Source organism: Heptranchias perlo, unplaced genomic scaffold (genome assembly GCF_035084215.1).
Source record: "Heptranchias perlo isolate sHepPer1 unplaced genomic scaffold, sHepPer1.hap1 HAP1_SCAFFOLD_52, whole genome shotgun sequence".
Taxonomy (NCBI): Eukaryota; Metazoa; Chordata; class Chondrichthyes; order Hexanchiformes; family Hexanchidae; genus Heptranchias; species Heptranchias perlo.
In genome coordinates, this window is record NW_027139537.1 from 8,186,919 (window position 1) to 8,201,287 (window position 14,369).

The 14,369-nt window shown below is 42.6% G+C and overlaps 2 non-coding genes across 2 annotated transcripts; one reads left to right on the forward strand and one right to left on the reverse strand.

Annotated features, from left to right (window-relative positions):
- The first annotated feature begins 403 nt into the window (after positions 1–403).
- On the forward strand, positions 404–476 carry trnam-cau (transfer RNA methionine (anticodon CAU)). Its single transcript has one exon. It is a non-coding gene; the product is annotated as a tRNA-Met (tRNA).
- An 11,776-nt stretch (positions 477–12,252) lies between these two features.
- On the reverse strand, positions 12,253–12,335 carry trnal-cag (transfer RNA leucine (anticodon CAG)). Its single transcript has one exon. It is a non-coding gene; the product is annotated as a tRNA-Leu (tRNA).
- Between the last annotated feature and the right edge of the window lie 2,034 nt (positions 12,336–14,369).

A 14,369-nucleotide genomic window follows, 5' to 3' on the forward strand; every position in this document is an offset into this window, starting at 1 on the left:
TAAACCAACGATTTAAGAGTGATTTTGCTTTCAAGTTTTAATCTCTACAAGTTTTCCACACGACCAGCTGAACGATCGAAGGGAAACAGCAAAGGTCCCTCTTTTTGGTGATTGTTCACCGTGTGCCTTTTGACACTCCCGGACTCGTGGAGTCGCGTGGGCATGACCGAGACTGACTCGGTACCTGCTCATACCGCAGCGCTGTGAGCGTGTGAGCTCCGACTTACTCGACACACCTTTGGCCAGTCGAGCAATGGGGAACGTGTCTGACCAAAATTCAGAAGATTGTTGGTTCGATTTCCACCTGGATGGAGAGTTTTTGCAAACTGCCGATTAGTTTATGATTTTACACCTTGCAAACTGTCCTACTTGATAGAGCTGCCTGGATATTTATGCATCAAGTGCCTTCTTAGCGCAGTAAGCAGCGCGTCAGTCTCATAATCTGAACGTCCTGAGTTCAATCCTCAGAGAAGGCGTCATTAAGCTTTTTTTTTCCCCATCTTTGCTCAAGACCAAAATCAATATTTTTTTCTTCCTGCAGCACACCAAAAGATTTGCTGCCACTTGACCTCTCTGTACCGTAGCAAGCAGTGAAGCTTAAGAAGTACATGGACCATGGGCTCGCTGAAAACTGACGCCACTTTTGTTTCTGGACAATTGACCCAAGTCAAAAGGTGAGTGGAGAATGCAAGAATCTATCTTGCTATCTCTCACCTGCTCAGCGAGCATTCGACTTGAATCATGGAAAGAACACAGAACGGAAGGAGGCCATTCGGCCCATCAAGACCACACCAGCTCTATGCAAGAGCAATCCAGCTGGTCCCACTCCCCCGCCCCATCGTTTTTCCTGATTTCATCTTTGGTGCTTTTGCCAATCACCTTAAATCTATGTCCTCTGGTCCTTCACCCTTCTGCAAATGGGAACGATTTCTCTCTATATACTCTTTCTAAACCCTTCATGGTTTTGAAAATCTCGATCAAATCTCCAGCTTCTCCAGTCTATCCACGTAACTAAAGTCCCTCATCCCTGGAATCATTCTAGTAAATCTCTTCTGCACCCTCTTTAACGCCTTCATATCTTTCCTAAAGTGCGGCGCCCAGAAGTGGACACAATACTCCAGTTGTGGCTGAACCAGTGTTTTCTAAAGGTTCATCATGACTTCCATACTTTAGTACTCTTTGCCTCTATTTATGAAGCCCAGGATCCCGTATGCTTTTTTAACCGCTTTCTCAACCTGCCCTGCCACTTTCAATGATATTTGCACATATACCCGCAGATCTCTCTGTTCCTGTATCACTGTTAGAATTAAGCCCTCTAGTTTATATTGCCTCTCCTCGTTCTTCCTACCGAAATGCATCAATTCGAATTTTTATTCGTTAACTTTCATTTGCCATGTTTCCGCCCATGCAGCCAGTCTGTACATATTCTCCTGAAGTCTATCACTATCCTCCTCACTGTTTTTAACCCTTACAAGTTTTGTGTCATCTGCAAATTTGGAGATTGTGCGCTGTACACACAAGTTCAAGTCATTAACATATATAAAGGAAAGCACTGGTCAAAGCACCGACCCCTGGGGAACATCACTGTCCACCTCCCCCCAGTCCCAAAAACAACCGTTCACCACTACTCTGTTTCCTGTCCCTTAGCCGATTCTGTATCCATGTTGCTACTGCCCTCTTTATTCAATGCCCTTCACAGTAGTTGTTTCGCACTCGCCTCCAAGCAGCTCCACGATCAGCAGAGAAATCTTGCCTTGGGTTGGCCCCCTCCCTGACGGCAATCAATACTTTGCTCCAATCGGTGGTATCGAGCGTGAGCAAGTGAGCAACAGCAGAACGGGAAGCCCCAGTAATCGTGAATGATGCTGAGAAGAGCCCGAGACTGCGGAAGGTAGATGAGATCTCAGGAAAGGAACAGCGGCCCCGAGCTTGAGGGAGCAGCGAGAGCCCTGCCTGTCTGACTGATCGAAGACTTTTTTTCCTGAAAGCGGTTTCAAGTGTTGTTGCTCAAAGGCACTCCCTGCTGGTGGGCAGAGGCAAATGCTCGAGCAAAACAGCCGTGTTCGGGCAGACACAGAAAGCTTTAAGCTTTGAGAAAGGAAAATTGGTCTCCTGTGCCTCAGCGCCAACATGTTAAGCTGTAGACTGCCTGTAAAGTTAAGAGAATGGCCGAGAGCTATTTACTCTAAAAGCACGTTTATTACTTCGAACCAGCAACCTTTGATCTGTTAATTGTACTGTAGACCTCTGCTCTATAAGCTGAGCGATCGAAAGGAAGCAGCTTCTGTCTCTCTCTTTGGTGATTGTTCACCGTGCACCTTTTGACACTTCCGGACTCGTGGAATCGGGTGGGCATGACCGAGACTGACTCGGTAACTGCTCATTCTCCAGCGCTGTGGGAGTGTGAGTTACTGCATGCTTTTTGAAAACTGGGCCAGTGGAGCAATGGATAACGTGTGGAGGTTCGATTCCCGTTTGATTCGAAAGTTTCTGCGATTTTTTTAAATTACAAAACATACATTACTGCATAAAATTTAAGAATACACAGAGTTAAAAGTAAATATCACAATTTCGAAGCAATACAGTGCAATACTGACCGTATCTCACGGTATGAACCGTCCAGTTCAGGGGGCCTCATCCTGTGATCTCACGGTGTGAACCGTCCAGTTAAAGGGGCCTCACCTTGTGATCTCACGGTGTGATCCATCCAGTTAAAGGGGCCTCAAAGATTATCTTTCGTTCCAGAGTCCGCTCCGTGGAGCAGGACGAGAAGTGCTCGCGTTTCTTCTTCCAGAAGCTGCTCAGGGAGACTTCTGTGATCAGCAGCCTGAAGAAGGAAGAGGGCTCGGTGACGTCTTCACAGACCAACATACTGAGTCCACCCCACCTTGTAATTTGCTAATTTACCTCGTGCTCATGCTTTAATATTGCATTTTTTTGATAAAGATTAGAAAGTTATTTGATAAACTTGAGTAATGAAGGAGGAGAGACAGAAAGCGATATAGAAACAGCAACAGAGGAATAAACAGGTGGAGGGAGAAACAGATATAGAGAGAGAGGGAGATAAAGGTAGATATATATATATATATATATATATAGATAGATGGATAAATAGAGACAGATCGATCGGTAGATCGATATATAGATAGAGAGATATATAGATAGATAGATGGATGGATAGATAGATGGATGGATAGATAGATGGATAGAGAGATTTATAGATAGAGAGATAGATGGATAGATAGATGGAGAGATAGATGGATAGATAGATAGATAGATAGATAGATAGATAGATAGATAGATAGATAGATAGATAGATAGATAGATAGAGAGATAGATGGATAGATATATATATAGATAGAGAGATAGATAGATGGATAGATATATATATAGATAGAGAGATAGATAGATGGATAGATAGATAGATGGATAGATAGATAGATGGGTGGATAGATAGATGGATGTATAGATAGATGGATAGAGAGATTTATAGATAGAGAGATAGATGGATAGATAGATGGAGAGATAGATGGATAGATATATATATAGATAGAGAGATAGATAGATGGATAGATAGATAGATGGATAGATAGATAGATAGATAGATGGAGAGATAGATGGAGAGATAGATAGATAGAGAGATAGATGGATATATATATATATATATAGATAGAGAGATAGATAGATGGATAGTGAGATAGATGAATAGTTGGATAGCTAGATAGAGAGATAGATACATTTAAAGCAGTGGAGAGACAACGATATATACGAATCGGTCGAAGGAGATTTATACTGATTTTAATAAGATGAAAATAACAATGGATATAGTTGAAAGAGATAAAGAAAAATAAAATTAGTAGAAAGAGAGCACGATTTATAAATAGAGACAGAGTTAGAGATTGGCAGAAGCAGCGATGGAGAAGTGGAGTAAGTTGGAACATTGGGGGCGGGGAGTGGATGCAGGAATAGTCCGTCTTTTTGTGATAGTTTAATTGAAATGCATTGAGTCAATTGAAGGTCAATTAGCAACTGGCAGCGACAAATTGCCCGGTACAAACTCAAATACCCCTCGCCCCAATAAAGCGATGCTGGTAAAGAAACAACTCTATTTAAACCCAAATTGAACTGCAATAAATCAGCAAAGATTACTTGAAAGGGATCCAGTGATGAGCTTCAGACGAAATGCACTGGGGATGTTGTACTGAATTAGGCCGACCATGGAAGGCCCTGCGGTGATATTACGGACCACGTGTTTCTCTGTTCCAATGTTGAGAAAAGACTCGAAATTAATTGAATACAACTGCAGTTCCTGAACGGGACTTTCTCCTGCAGCTTAATATCCTCTTAACAGATCCACCACCTGTCAAGGTCAGCCTGCTTGTCCTGTTCGGACTTGACATTTTAGTTAATGATTAATTTTGGGGTACTGTATTAGTTTGAGGTGCTGTATTTGTTTGAGGAACACTATTAGTTTGAGGTGCTGTATTTGTTTGAGGAACACTATTAGTTTGAGGTGCTGTATTTGTTTGAGGAACACTATTAGTTTGAAGTGCTGTATTTGTTTGAGGAACACTATTAGTTTGAGGTTCTGTATTTGTTTGAGGAACACTATTATTTTGAGGTGCTGTATTTGTTTGAGGAACACTATTATTTTGAGGTGCTGTATTTGTTTGAGGAACACTATTAGTTTGAGGTGCTGTATCTGTTTGAGGAACACTATTAGTTTGAGATGCTGTATTTGTTTGAGGAACACTATTAGTTTGAGGTGCTGTATTTGTTTAAGGAACACTATTAGTTTGAGGTGCTGTATTGTTTGAGGAAAGCTATTAGTTTGAGGTGCTGTATTTGTTTGAGGTACTGTATTAATTCGAGATACGGTATTAGTTTATTACTTCGAACCAGCAATCTTTGATCTGTTAATTGTACTATAGTCCTCCGTTCTGAAAGCTGAGCGATCGAAAGGAAGCAGTTTATGTCTATCTCTTTGGTGATTGTTCAGCGTGCACCTTTTGACACGGCCGGACTCGTGGAATCGGGTGGGCATGAGGTGTTAGTTTGAGGTGCTGTATTAGTTTGAGGAACTGTATTAATTCGAGGTACAGTATTAGTTTGAGGTGCTGCGTTAGTTTGAGGTGCTGTGTTAGTTTAAGATGCTGTACTAATTTGAGGTAATATATTGGTGTGAGGTACCGAATTAGCTTGAGGTGCTGTATCAGTTTGAGGTGCTGTATCAGTTTGAGGTGCTGTATCAGTTTGAGGTGCTGTATTAGTTTGAGGTGTTGTAGTAGTTTGTGGTATTATATTAGTTTCAGAATCTGTATCAGTTTGAGATGATATATTAGCTTGAGGTATTCTTTCAGTTTCAGATTCTCTATCCGTTTGAGGTACTTTATTAGTTTGAGACATTGTATTGGATTGAGATGCTGTATTAGTTTGAGGTATTATATTACTTTCAGGTTCTGTATCGGTTTGAGGTACTGTATTAGTTTGAGGTGCTGTTTTAGTTTGAGAAGCTTTATCAGTTTGAGGTGTTATTTTAGTTTGGGGTATCTGTATTGTAAGGAAAGAGTTAGTCTTTATATTGAAGTAATATTAACCTTTAGCTTTTGCCTCTTAAGTGAGGAAGTATAAATCTCTGTTGGGAGAATTAAACTACAATCATAAGACAGATTTTCTTCATTTTACATGCATGTATATATTTAATATAGAGACTAGTAGATTCTGAAGTCCAGAAACTCTTGGATTGCAGCTGATATCATAATACTCGTAAGTTTAATTATCCTTTTGATATAAACAATTCTCTGACAATCATAACAAGGCCTTTAAATCATTCAGAGCTGGTGTGTATGTGTGTCAGACAGAATTGTGTGCTATTCGGCTTACCAGCTTCACAGGGAAGCAGGAGAGGTGTGAGATATGTATGATTGCTCCGTATCATTCCAAGCTGACGCAGCGGGAAAGGGCTGTATTGGTGAGAGATAAACACCATTCTGCTCTCTGGTCAATGGGCAAGGCCATATGTTTTAACTAACAAATTCAAAAGTTATAGTTATAATTAATGCCTAAAGCAGAACAACTGGCTGTGCCAAAGGAGACTGCTTGCACCACAAGGCTGCATCTTGTGGACGAGTGCAGATCGGTGATGAGGGAAGTGATACTCTGATGACATAGAAAATGCTGGAAACCCTCAGCAGGTCAGGCAGAATCTGTGGAGAGAGTAACAGAGTTAATGTTTCAGGTCAATGACCTTTCATCAGAACCACGTTGGGCAGTTGTGTTTGGTAATAGTATGAAACATTGGAATTGTTTCACACATGTGGGGTAATTTGGGTACTTTTCTGTCTTTGGAAGTTCAAGAGTAAAATAAGGGCTCCTCTGGGATTTGAAACCGGGACATCTCACATAATTGGATAGACAACCACGAAGCGAGAATCATACCCCTAGACCAAAGAGCCCTTTGACAACAACCAATGCACTCAAGAGCCAGCCATCGTAAAACCCTTTTTGTTGGCTATCCTTGCTAAGTAATTATGAGGACAGGTTGCAAAGACCAGACTTGCATTCCCTTGAGTGCAGAATATTAAGGGGTGATCTAATTGAGGTGTTTGGATTATTAAAGGATTTGACAGGGCAGATAGAGACGATTTCCTCTGGTGGGGAGAGTCCAGAACAAGGGGGCATAACCTTAAAATTAGAGCTGGGCCGTTCAGGGTTGATGTCAGGAAGCACTTCTTCACACAAAGGGGAGTGCAACTCTGGAACTCTCTCCCTCAAAAATCAGTTGAGGCTGGGGGTCAATTGAAAATTTCAAAACTGAGATTGATAGATTTTGGAGCTCATTCGGGAGTTTAATGACTTTGACATTTTTTCCCTGTGACTTGGACAGTTTCGATCGATGAAATATTCGTGAAAAGAGTCAGTGCAAAGAGAGTCAACAGTTCATGTTTTCCCGAGACACTTCCTTCAGAGCTGAGAACGAAAAGTTTTTCATTTCCATAGTGCAGCAGTTATCATGTTCACCAGTTACACGCAGAAAGTCCCCGATTTGACCTCGGAGGGAAACATTTTGTTGGGACTTGCTCCCAGAAACCTCCAGCGTCGAGCTTCTTCAAGCGTGAAAGGGGCTACAAACCTTTTTAAATTTAACAACGGCTACACCAGATTCCTGGTACAATAAGCACTAAACACTTTTAAGCAGACTCCTAAAATACAGTATGTAAAACGGGAAGGGATAAAAGTTCATGACATGCAAAACACAAAGATTTATTGACGTTTTAATTGTCACTTGGCAAACAAGTTACCATTTCCTTCAGTGTGCAACAGAACGTATTAATGGCGATTAAAAAAACATTAAATGTCTCACAGACTTGAATTATTTTTGTGCAATGAACTATTCCCAACCACAAGGGAACACTGCATCAAACATAGAAATTTATGTATATAATAAGTATATATAATATATATATATATATATAATCTATGCCATCAGTAGACCTCGTGGTGAAACGGTAGCGCGTCTGACTTTGGATTCTGAATGCTGCGTATTTAAATCATGTCGAAATCACCACTTCTTACACCATTCATATCAGCCTGGATAATTTCGGAATCACTGCTTTTTAATAATAAACGAAACTTTGCTCACTGGTTCATTGTTCATTGCTCCCTGTCATTGATAATTGAAATGAAATATTAATCTAGCTAAGCCGGAGAACAAAATATTAAACAAGCGAAACAAATACTGAGCAAAATTATTTGCAATGTTTGGGGGGAAGTGCAGCTGAAAAGCAGAAGATCTGATTGGAATGATCAATGATTGAGCGGAATACATTGCTCGACTTGTTACTCGATTGCCTTCTTGCACAGCACCTCACAAACCCGTGACCTCAACCACCTAGAAGGACAAAGGCAGCAAGTACATGGGAATAACACCACCTGCACGTTCCCCTCCAAGTCACACACCATCCCGACTTGGAAATATATCGGCCGTTCCTTCATCGCCGTTGGATCCTGGAACTCCCTACCGAACAACACTGAGGGAGAACCTTCACCACACGGACTGCAGCGGTTCAAGAAGACGGCTCACCACCACCTTCTCAAGGGCAATTAGGTTTGGGCAATAAATTCTGGCCTTGCCAGCGACACCCACATCCCATGAACGAATAAAAAAAATCTCTGTGCTCCTCCAATTCTGGCCTCTTGCGCATCCCCGATTTAAATCGCTCCACCATTGGCGGCTGTGCCTTCAGCTACCTAAGATCTGGAAATGCCTCCTTAACCCTCTCCGCCTCTCTCTCCTTTAACACATACCTTAAAACCTACCTCTTCGACTAAGCTTTTGGTCACCTGTCCCAATATCTCCTTATGTGGCTTAGTGTCAAATTTTGTTCAATAACGCTCCCGTGAAGCACCTTGTGACGTTTTACTACGTTAAAGGCGCTCGACAAATGCAGGCTGTGTCCTCTGGTTATCGACCCTCCTGCCAATGGAAACAGCTTCTCCCCATCCATTCTATCAAAATCCCCTCATAATTTTGAATACCTCTATTAAATCCCCCCTTAACCTTATTTTGCTCGAAGGAGAACAATCCCAGATTGTCCAGTCTCTCCACATAACCCATCCCTGGACACGATGCGAGGCGGAGGGTTGCAACCAGGTTTGCAAATTATTGCCAGTCCGGAGCTGGACAAATCGAAAGGAACCGAAATGACAAACAGCTTTGTGAATCTATAGATACGCTTTGGGAAACGGAATTGGAGGCGAATAAAAGACTGACCAGACAGGCGGCCAAGACGCAGCTGAGTCGGCATGTCCCCCTGGAACAGTTACTCTGATGTTGTGGATGAAATTAAGAGTTCGGAGCCATTTAAAGCGCTCCCAGTTACTGCAGATCAGGGATCAAAACCTGACATTAGCGTCAGGACGCTTAGAATACTTTTTCTTTATTTGTTCATGGGATGTGGGCGTCGCTGGCGAGGCCGGCATTTATTGCCCATCCCGAATTGCCCTTGAGAAGGTGGTGATGAGCCGCCTTCTTGAACCGCTGCAGTCAGTGTGGCGAAGGTTCTCCCACAGTGCGACTGAGTGACAGACAAAACACCGATGGGCGCGCCGGTTGCAGGAGAGCTGGTTGGCGGTGATATCGATGCTGTGAGTGAGACCAGACCGTTTCCATGTTTCCACAAACAATGTCCCATCCTTTATTTCTGGAAAAGTAACACTGATAGTGGACAATTGCATTTCTGTGGCTGTAAATTTGGCAAGGTGACACGCTGCTTTCGTGTATCTTGCAAACACATGCATTGGGTGGTCTCTGTGGCGCAATCGGTTAGCGTGTTCGGATGTTAACCAAAAGCTTTGGTGGTTTGAGGCCACCCATGGACGAAAGTTGCACCTTTCTCTTCCCACTTTCGGATTCGTTGCCTCATTCTGATCGCCCTGAAGCCGGTGCCAGGTTTTAATTCCTGATTTGCAGTAACTGGGAGCACTTTAAATGGCTCTGATCTCGTAATCTCATTTCAAGTTTTCGAATGTGTGATTTGGCGACAAGAAAACACTTTGTGAACAATATCATCTGAGCATGCCTGATTCGCTATAGTTCAAACTGCGGTCGGATATCAGGCACATGAAAAACAGTGAAATGTTTGTGTGGGCGCGATGCTCTGGGATTCCCCGCCTGACCATCGCCACCGATCCTTCTCTGCAGCCTTCCGAAGTCCAGCGCAGTGAATGTATCCCTGTGAAATCAGCTTGGCTGAGGCGTTATGTCCCAAACACGGGACTGCAAGCTTCAGGTTTCCGTCGTGTCGTGGTTATCACGTTCGCCTATCACGCGAAAGGTCCCCAGTTCGAAACCGAGCGGAAAACTTGTTCCCATTAAAAATGAATAAATATTTAACGATTCACACTGCTGATTAAATGTGAACAAAGTCCATAACTTGCAGCCCGCTGAGAGCAGGCGATGAAAGACCCGTGATACTGGGGGTGAAGGCTGCTTCCAATACTGTCCCACACCCGGTGGGACCTGGCGGAAATTTGGTAAGTCCTATCTGTTCAACCAAGGTGGGATAAATGAAACGGTGTTTGAGAAACATTTATGTATATAATAACATCCTGGATCCTGTCTTCAGAGTGCGAGGCGCAAAGGTCTGACTCCAGATCAAAAGTCTGCGTGTTCACATCACATCGGGGTCACCGTTTCTTTCACCGCTCACATGAGACTGTATAATTCCCGAATGAAGGTTTTAATTGCTTTTTCACAGAAAAGAAACAGGTGTTTGGCCTAAAACCTGACTCAGTACCGACCCAGTGGCAGGGAGGGGAGAGCCTGATACCCTCATTTATTTCATGCAACAAACTGACACGAACACTGTTATTGATTCAAAATCGCCCTGCAGATGGACACACACAGAAAAAAGAGAACCACAGAAACAGACAGCAACGACTTGCATATATATCTGAAAAACATTGCCTTTAACGTGGTCAGACGATTTAAGCTCGGTGAACGTGCTTCTGCTTTCTGAACTGTACTTGTCCATCCTTCAGAGGCCACGGGAAATATATTTTTTGCCTTTCGAAAAAAGACGCGAAAAGCAGAGACATGTTTTGTTTTCAACACGGCTGGTGAAATGGCCGGACTATCATAAATTAAGAGTCGCCTTTGAAAGATTTAAAGGCGACTATCTAAAAATCACTTAGTGCAAATTTAAAATCACGGTCACTATTCATTTTGGTCTGAAAGAAATAACAATAAACGTGTCAGTCAGCGCCCGCGGTGAGACGGTGATGAACTTGTTTGTTGTGAAGTTCACCGCTGGGCTAAAGCTGACGCCGTTTTAAAAAACGCGAACCCACTCAATGTAAAGGATGAGCTCATAAGCAACAGGTCCCGTCAACGTCAAACACCTCCTTTCTTGTTCAATGGAGGGAGCAGAGGCGTGCACATCTTCAGAAGCCAGCAACTTTTACAAATGGAACAGGTGAAGGCACAGATGCAAGTTCCAAATATTTTCAATGCAAAGTTATTTCACTTTATTTAAAGTGCCGTGAGGCTGAAAACGGGTCCCAGATGATTTGCGTTCACTGGTGACTTTTTTTCCAGTGTTTGTCCTTCAGGTTTGCAATTCAATTTGTATTGGATATTGAAGATATTTCAGGATGATTGCACAACATACCATGTGTAAAGCAACCATCTTGATAACTTCAATCATCACACACTCTACATCGACGCTGCAGAGACCCCAGCACCCCTTTCAAAATTGTTTTTCTTAACTCACAGTTTTCAAAAGGGAATTGGATAAACGTTTGGATGGAAACTTTTTCAGGGCTATGGGGAAACAGCAGGCGAGTGGGACTAACTGGACAGCTCTTTCAGAGAGCTGGCACAGGCACGATGGGCCGAATGGCATCCGTATGGCGCTGTCTTATTCTATGATTCGATTAATAGATCAATTTCCGCCTTTCACTGAGCCTCCCTAAATGGAGCGCACTAATCGTGTCCCTGTGAAATGAGCTCCTGAACAGTAATACGGAAATTAGCGTGGCTGAGCGGTTTGAAACTCTGGTTCGGCTCCTAGCAGGAAATTTCCTCTCTAAGTTTGATTAGTTTATCAATTATCTCCCCCCTTTCGATCTTAAATGTCTTTACATATTTTTTGATCTCTTCTTCTGCTGTCATGCCCACAATATTAGTCTCCCTGGTAAATACTGAAGCAAAGTGATTATTTAATATTTCTGCCATTTTGCTGTCATTGCCTGTGAGTTTGACGTGTGTATCCCTCAGTGGCCCTATTCCTATCCTAAACTTTCTTTGGCTGTTGATGTGTCTAGAATACTTTGCTTTTTTTATATTCCTTTTTGCCTTTCTAATAGTTCTTCAGTCTTCTTTCCCAGTCTTTTCACATTCCCCTCTCTCCTTTATTGTCCAGTGTGGGCCTTTTTCTTTCGTTTCAATTTTACCCTTATTTCTTTATTCATCCCTGGTGTATCATTTCTGGCTAGTTTGTTCTTGCTTTTTAGTGGGAGATATTTCTTCTGGACTCTATTGATCACCGTTTTAAATGTTTCCCACTGCTGTTCTATTTCTTTGTCCAGGTCATTAATATGTCAAACATTTCACCGTTGGAAACTTCTCAAGTCATATTTGCATGACAAAGCCAGTTGCTTTTGTGGGAGGAGCATATCGACTTGGCAGAAAAATCAGCTGCAGCCCAATCCACAAATAAAATATTTCCACGTCATCGTAAAGATAACAAATGTCAGAAGTGGGATTCGAACCCATGCCTCCAGAAAAGACTGCGACCTGAACGCAGCGCCTTAGACCGCTCGGCCATCCTGACGACCGATTTCATGTTTCATTCTGCATCATTTCTGCACTGTTGGCCAGTGAAAGCATCATAAAATTTTAAAATGTTACTCACCCAACGTGGGACTCGAACCCACGATTAAGAACCTCGTGCTTTGTCCGACTGAGCTGGCCGGGCCTGAGCATTGTTCACCGCCTTCTCTGTCATAACAGCAAGCAGGAGAAAGACTCCATTTCGAATTATTGCAATCAATTCTGAGGGACAGGATAAACTGTCACTTCGAAAGGCACGGACGAATCAAGGACAGTCAGCATGGATTTGTTATGGGGAGGTCGTGTCTGACGAACCTGATTGAATTTTTCGAGGAGTTGACAAGCAGGATCAATGAGGGTAGCGCATTTGATGTAGTCTCCGTGGACTTTAGCAAGCCTTTTGAAAAGTTCCCACATGGCAGATTGGTCAAAAAAGTAAAGGCCCATGGGATACAAGGGAATGCGGCTTGTTGGATCCAAAATTGGCTCAGTGGCAGGAAGTTAATGGTCGACGGGTGTTTTTGCGGCTGGAAGGCTGTTTCCAGTAAGGTGCCGCAGGGCTCGGTACTTGGTCCTTTGATTTTTGTGGTATACATTAACAATTTGGACTAAAACGTCGGAGGCATGATAAAGACATTTGCAGGTGACACAGAAATAGGCCGTGTGGTTGATAGCGAGGTGGAAAGCTGTTGACTGTGGGGGTTCAGGCAATTTTCTGATAACAAAGCACTCAATCTATCTCTGAACGAATTTTGAACGAATACGTGTGTTTGACCCGGCACAGGCACGATGGGCCGAATGATCTCCTCTTGTGGACGAACATAATACGATGATACCAAGTGTTGTCAGATGGAATAGCAACACATTCCAAATAAGAGCAGAGAGAGGAAACTAGACTAACAGCATAACAGCACGTTGAGATATTGTATTTGGGAAGGATAAGGAGGGATAGTTTTTCATGGTGGCAGTCACATTGGGTATCATTTGTGAACTTGATAAGGAACATTTCATGCTGCGACAGTCTCTGGTACTGTGTGTGAGTGTGGGATTCATTGTGTATCTGTCAGTGTCTGGTGCTGTGTGTGAGTGTGGGATTCATTGTGTATCTGTTTGTCTCTGGTACTGTGTGTGAGTGTGGGATTCATTCTGTATCTGTCAGTCTCTGGAGCTGTGTGTGAGTGTCGGATTCATTCTGTATCTGTCAGTCTCTGGTACTGTGTGTGAGTGTGGGATTCATTCTGTATCTGTCAGTCTCTGGTACTGTGTGTGAGTGTGGGATTCATTCTGTATCTGTCAGTCTCTGGTACTGTGTGTGAGTGTGGGATTCATTCCGTATCTGTCAGTCTCTGGTACTGTGTGTGAGTGTGGGATTCATTCTGTATCTGTCAGTCTCTGGTACTGTGTGTGAGTGTGGGATTCATTCTGTACCTGTCACTCTCTGATACTGTGTGTGAGTTTGGAATTGATTCTGTATCTTGTCAGCAGTGTGTGTGAGAGTTTGTGATTCATTCTTTATATTCAGTCTCTCATACTGTGTGTTAGTGTGGGATTCTTTCGGTATCTGTCAGTCTCTGGTACTCCATGAGATTGTGGGACTCATTCTGTATATACAGTCTCCAGTACTGTATGTGGGAGTTGAATTCATCCTATTTGCAGTTACTCATACTGCATGTTAGTGTGGGATTCATACTGTACCTGTCAGTCTCTGGTACTTGATAAGAGTGTGGGATTTACTCTGTGTCTTTCAGTCTCTACTACTGTACATGAGTTTGGGATTCCTTCTGCATCTGTGAGAGTTGGATTCATTCTGTGTCTGTGTGTCTCTGCTACTGTCTCTGAATGTGAGATTCATTCTGTATCTGTACGTAATTATTCTCTCAGATTATATTATAGCGTTCAATATTATAGCTTTAATATCTCAATGTTTAAATAGTTTTACTCCTTGTTTAATTGGTAAATATGCACGTACTTTCGGATTTGATGCTGGAGGTTTTAATCAGATTATTTGTGTGCTTTTTGGAGTACTATTAAATCT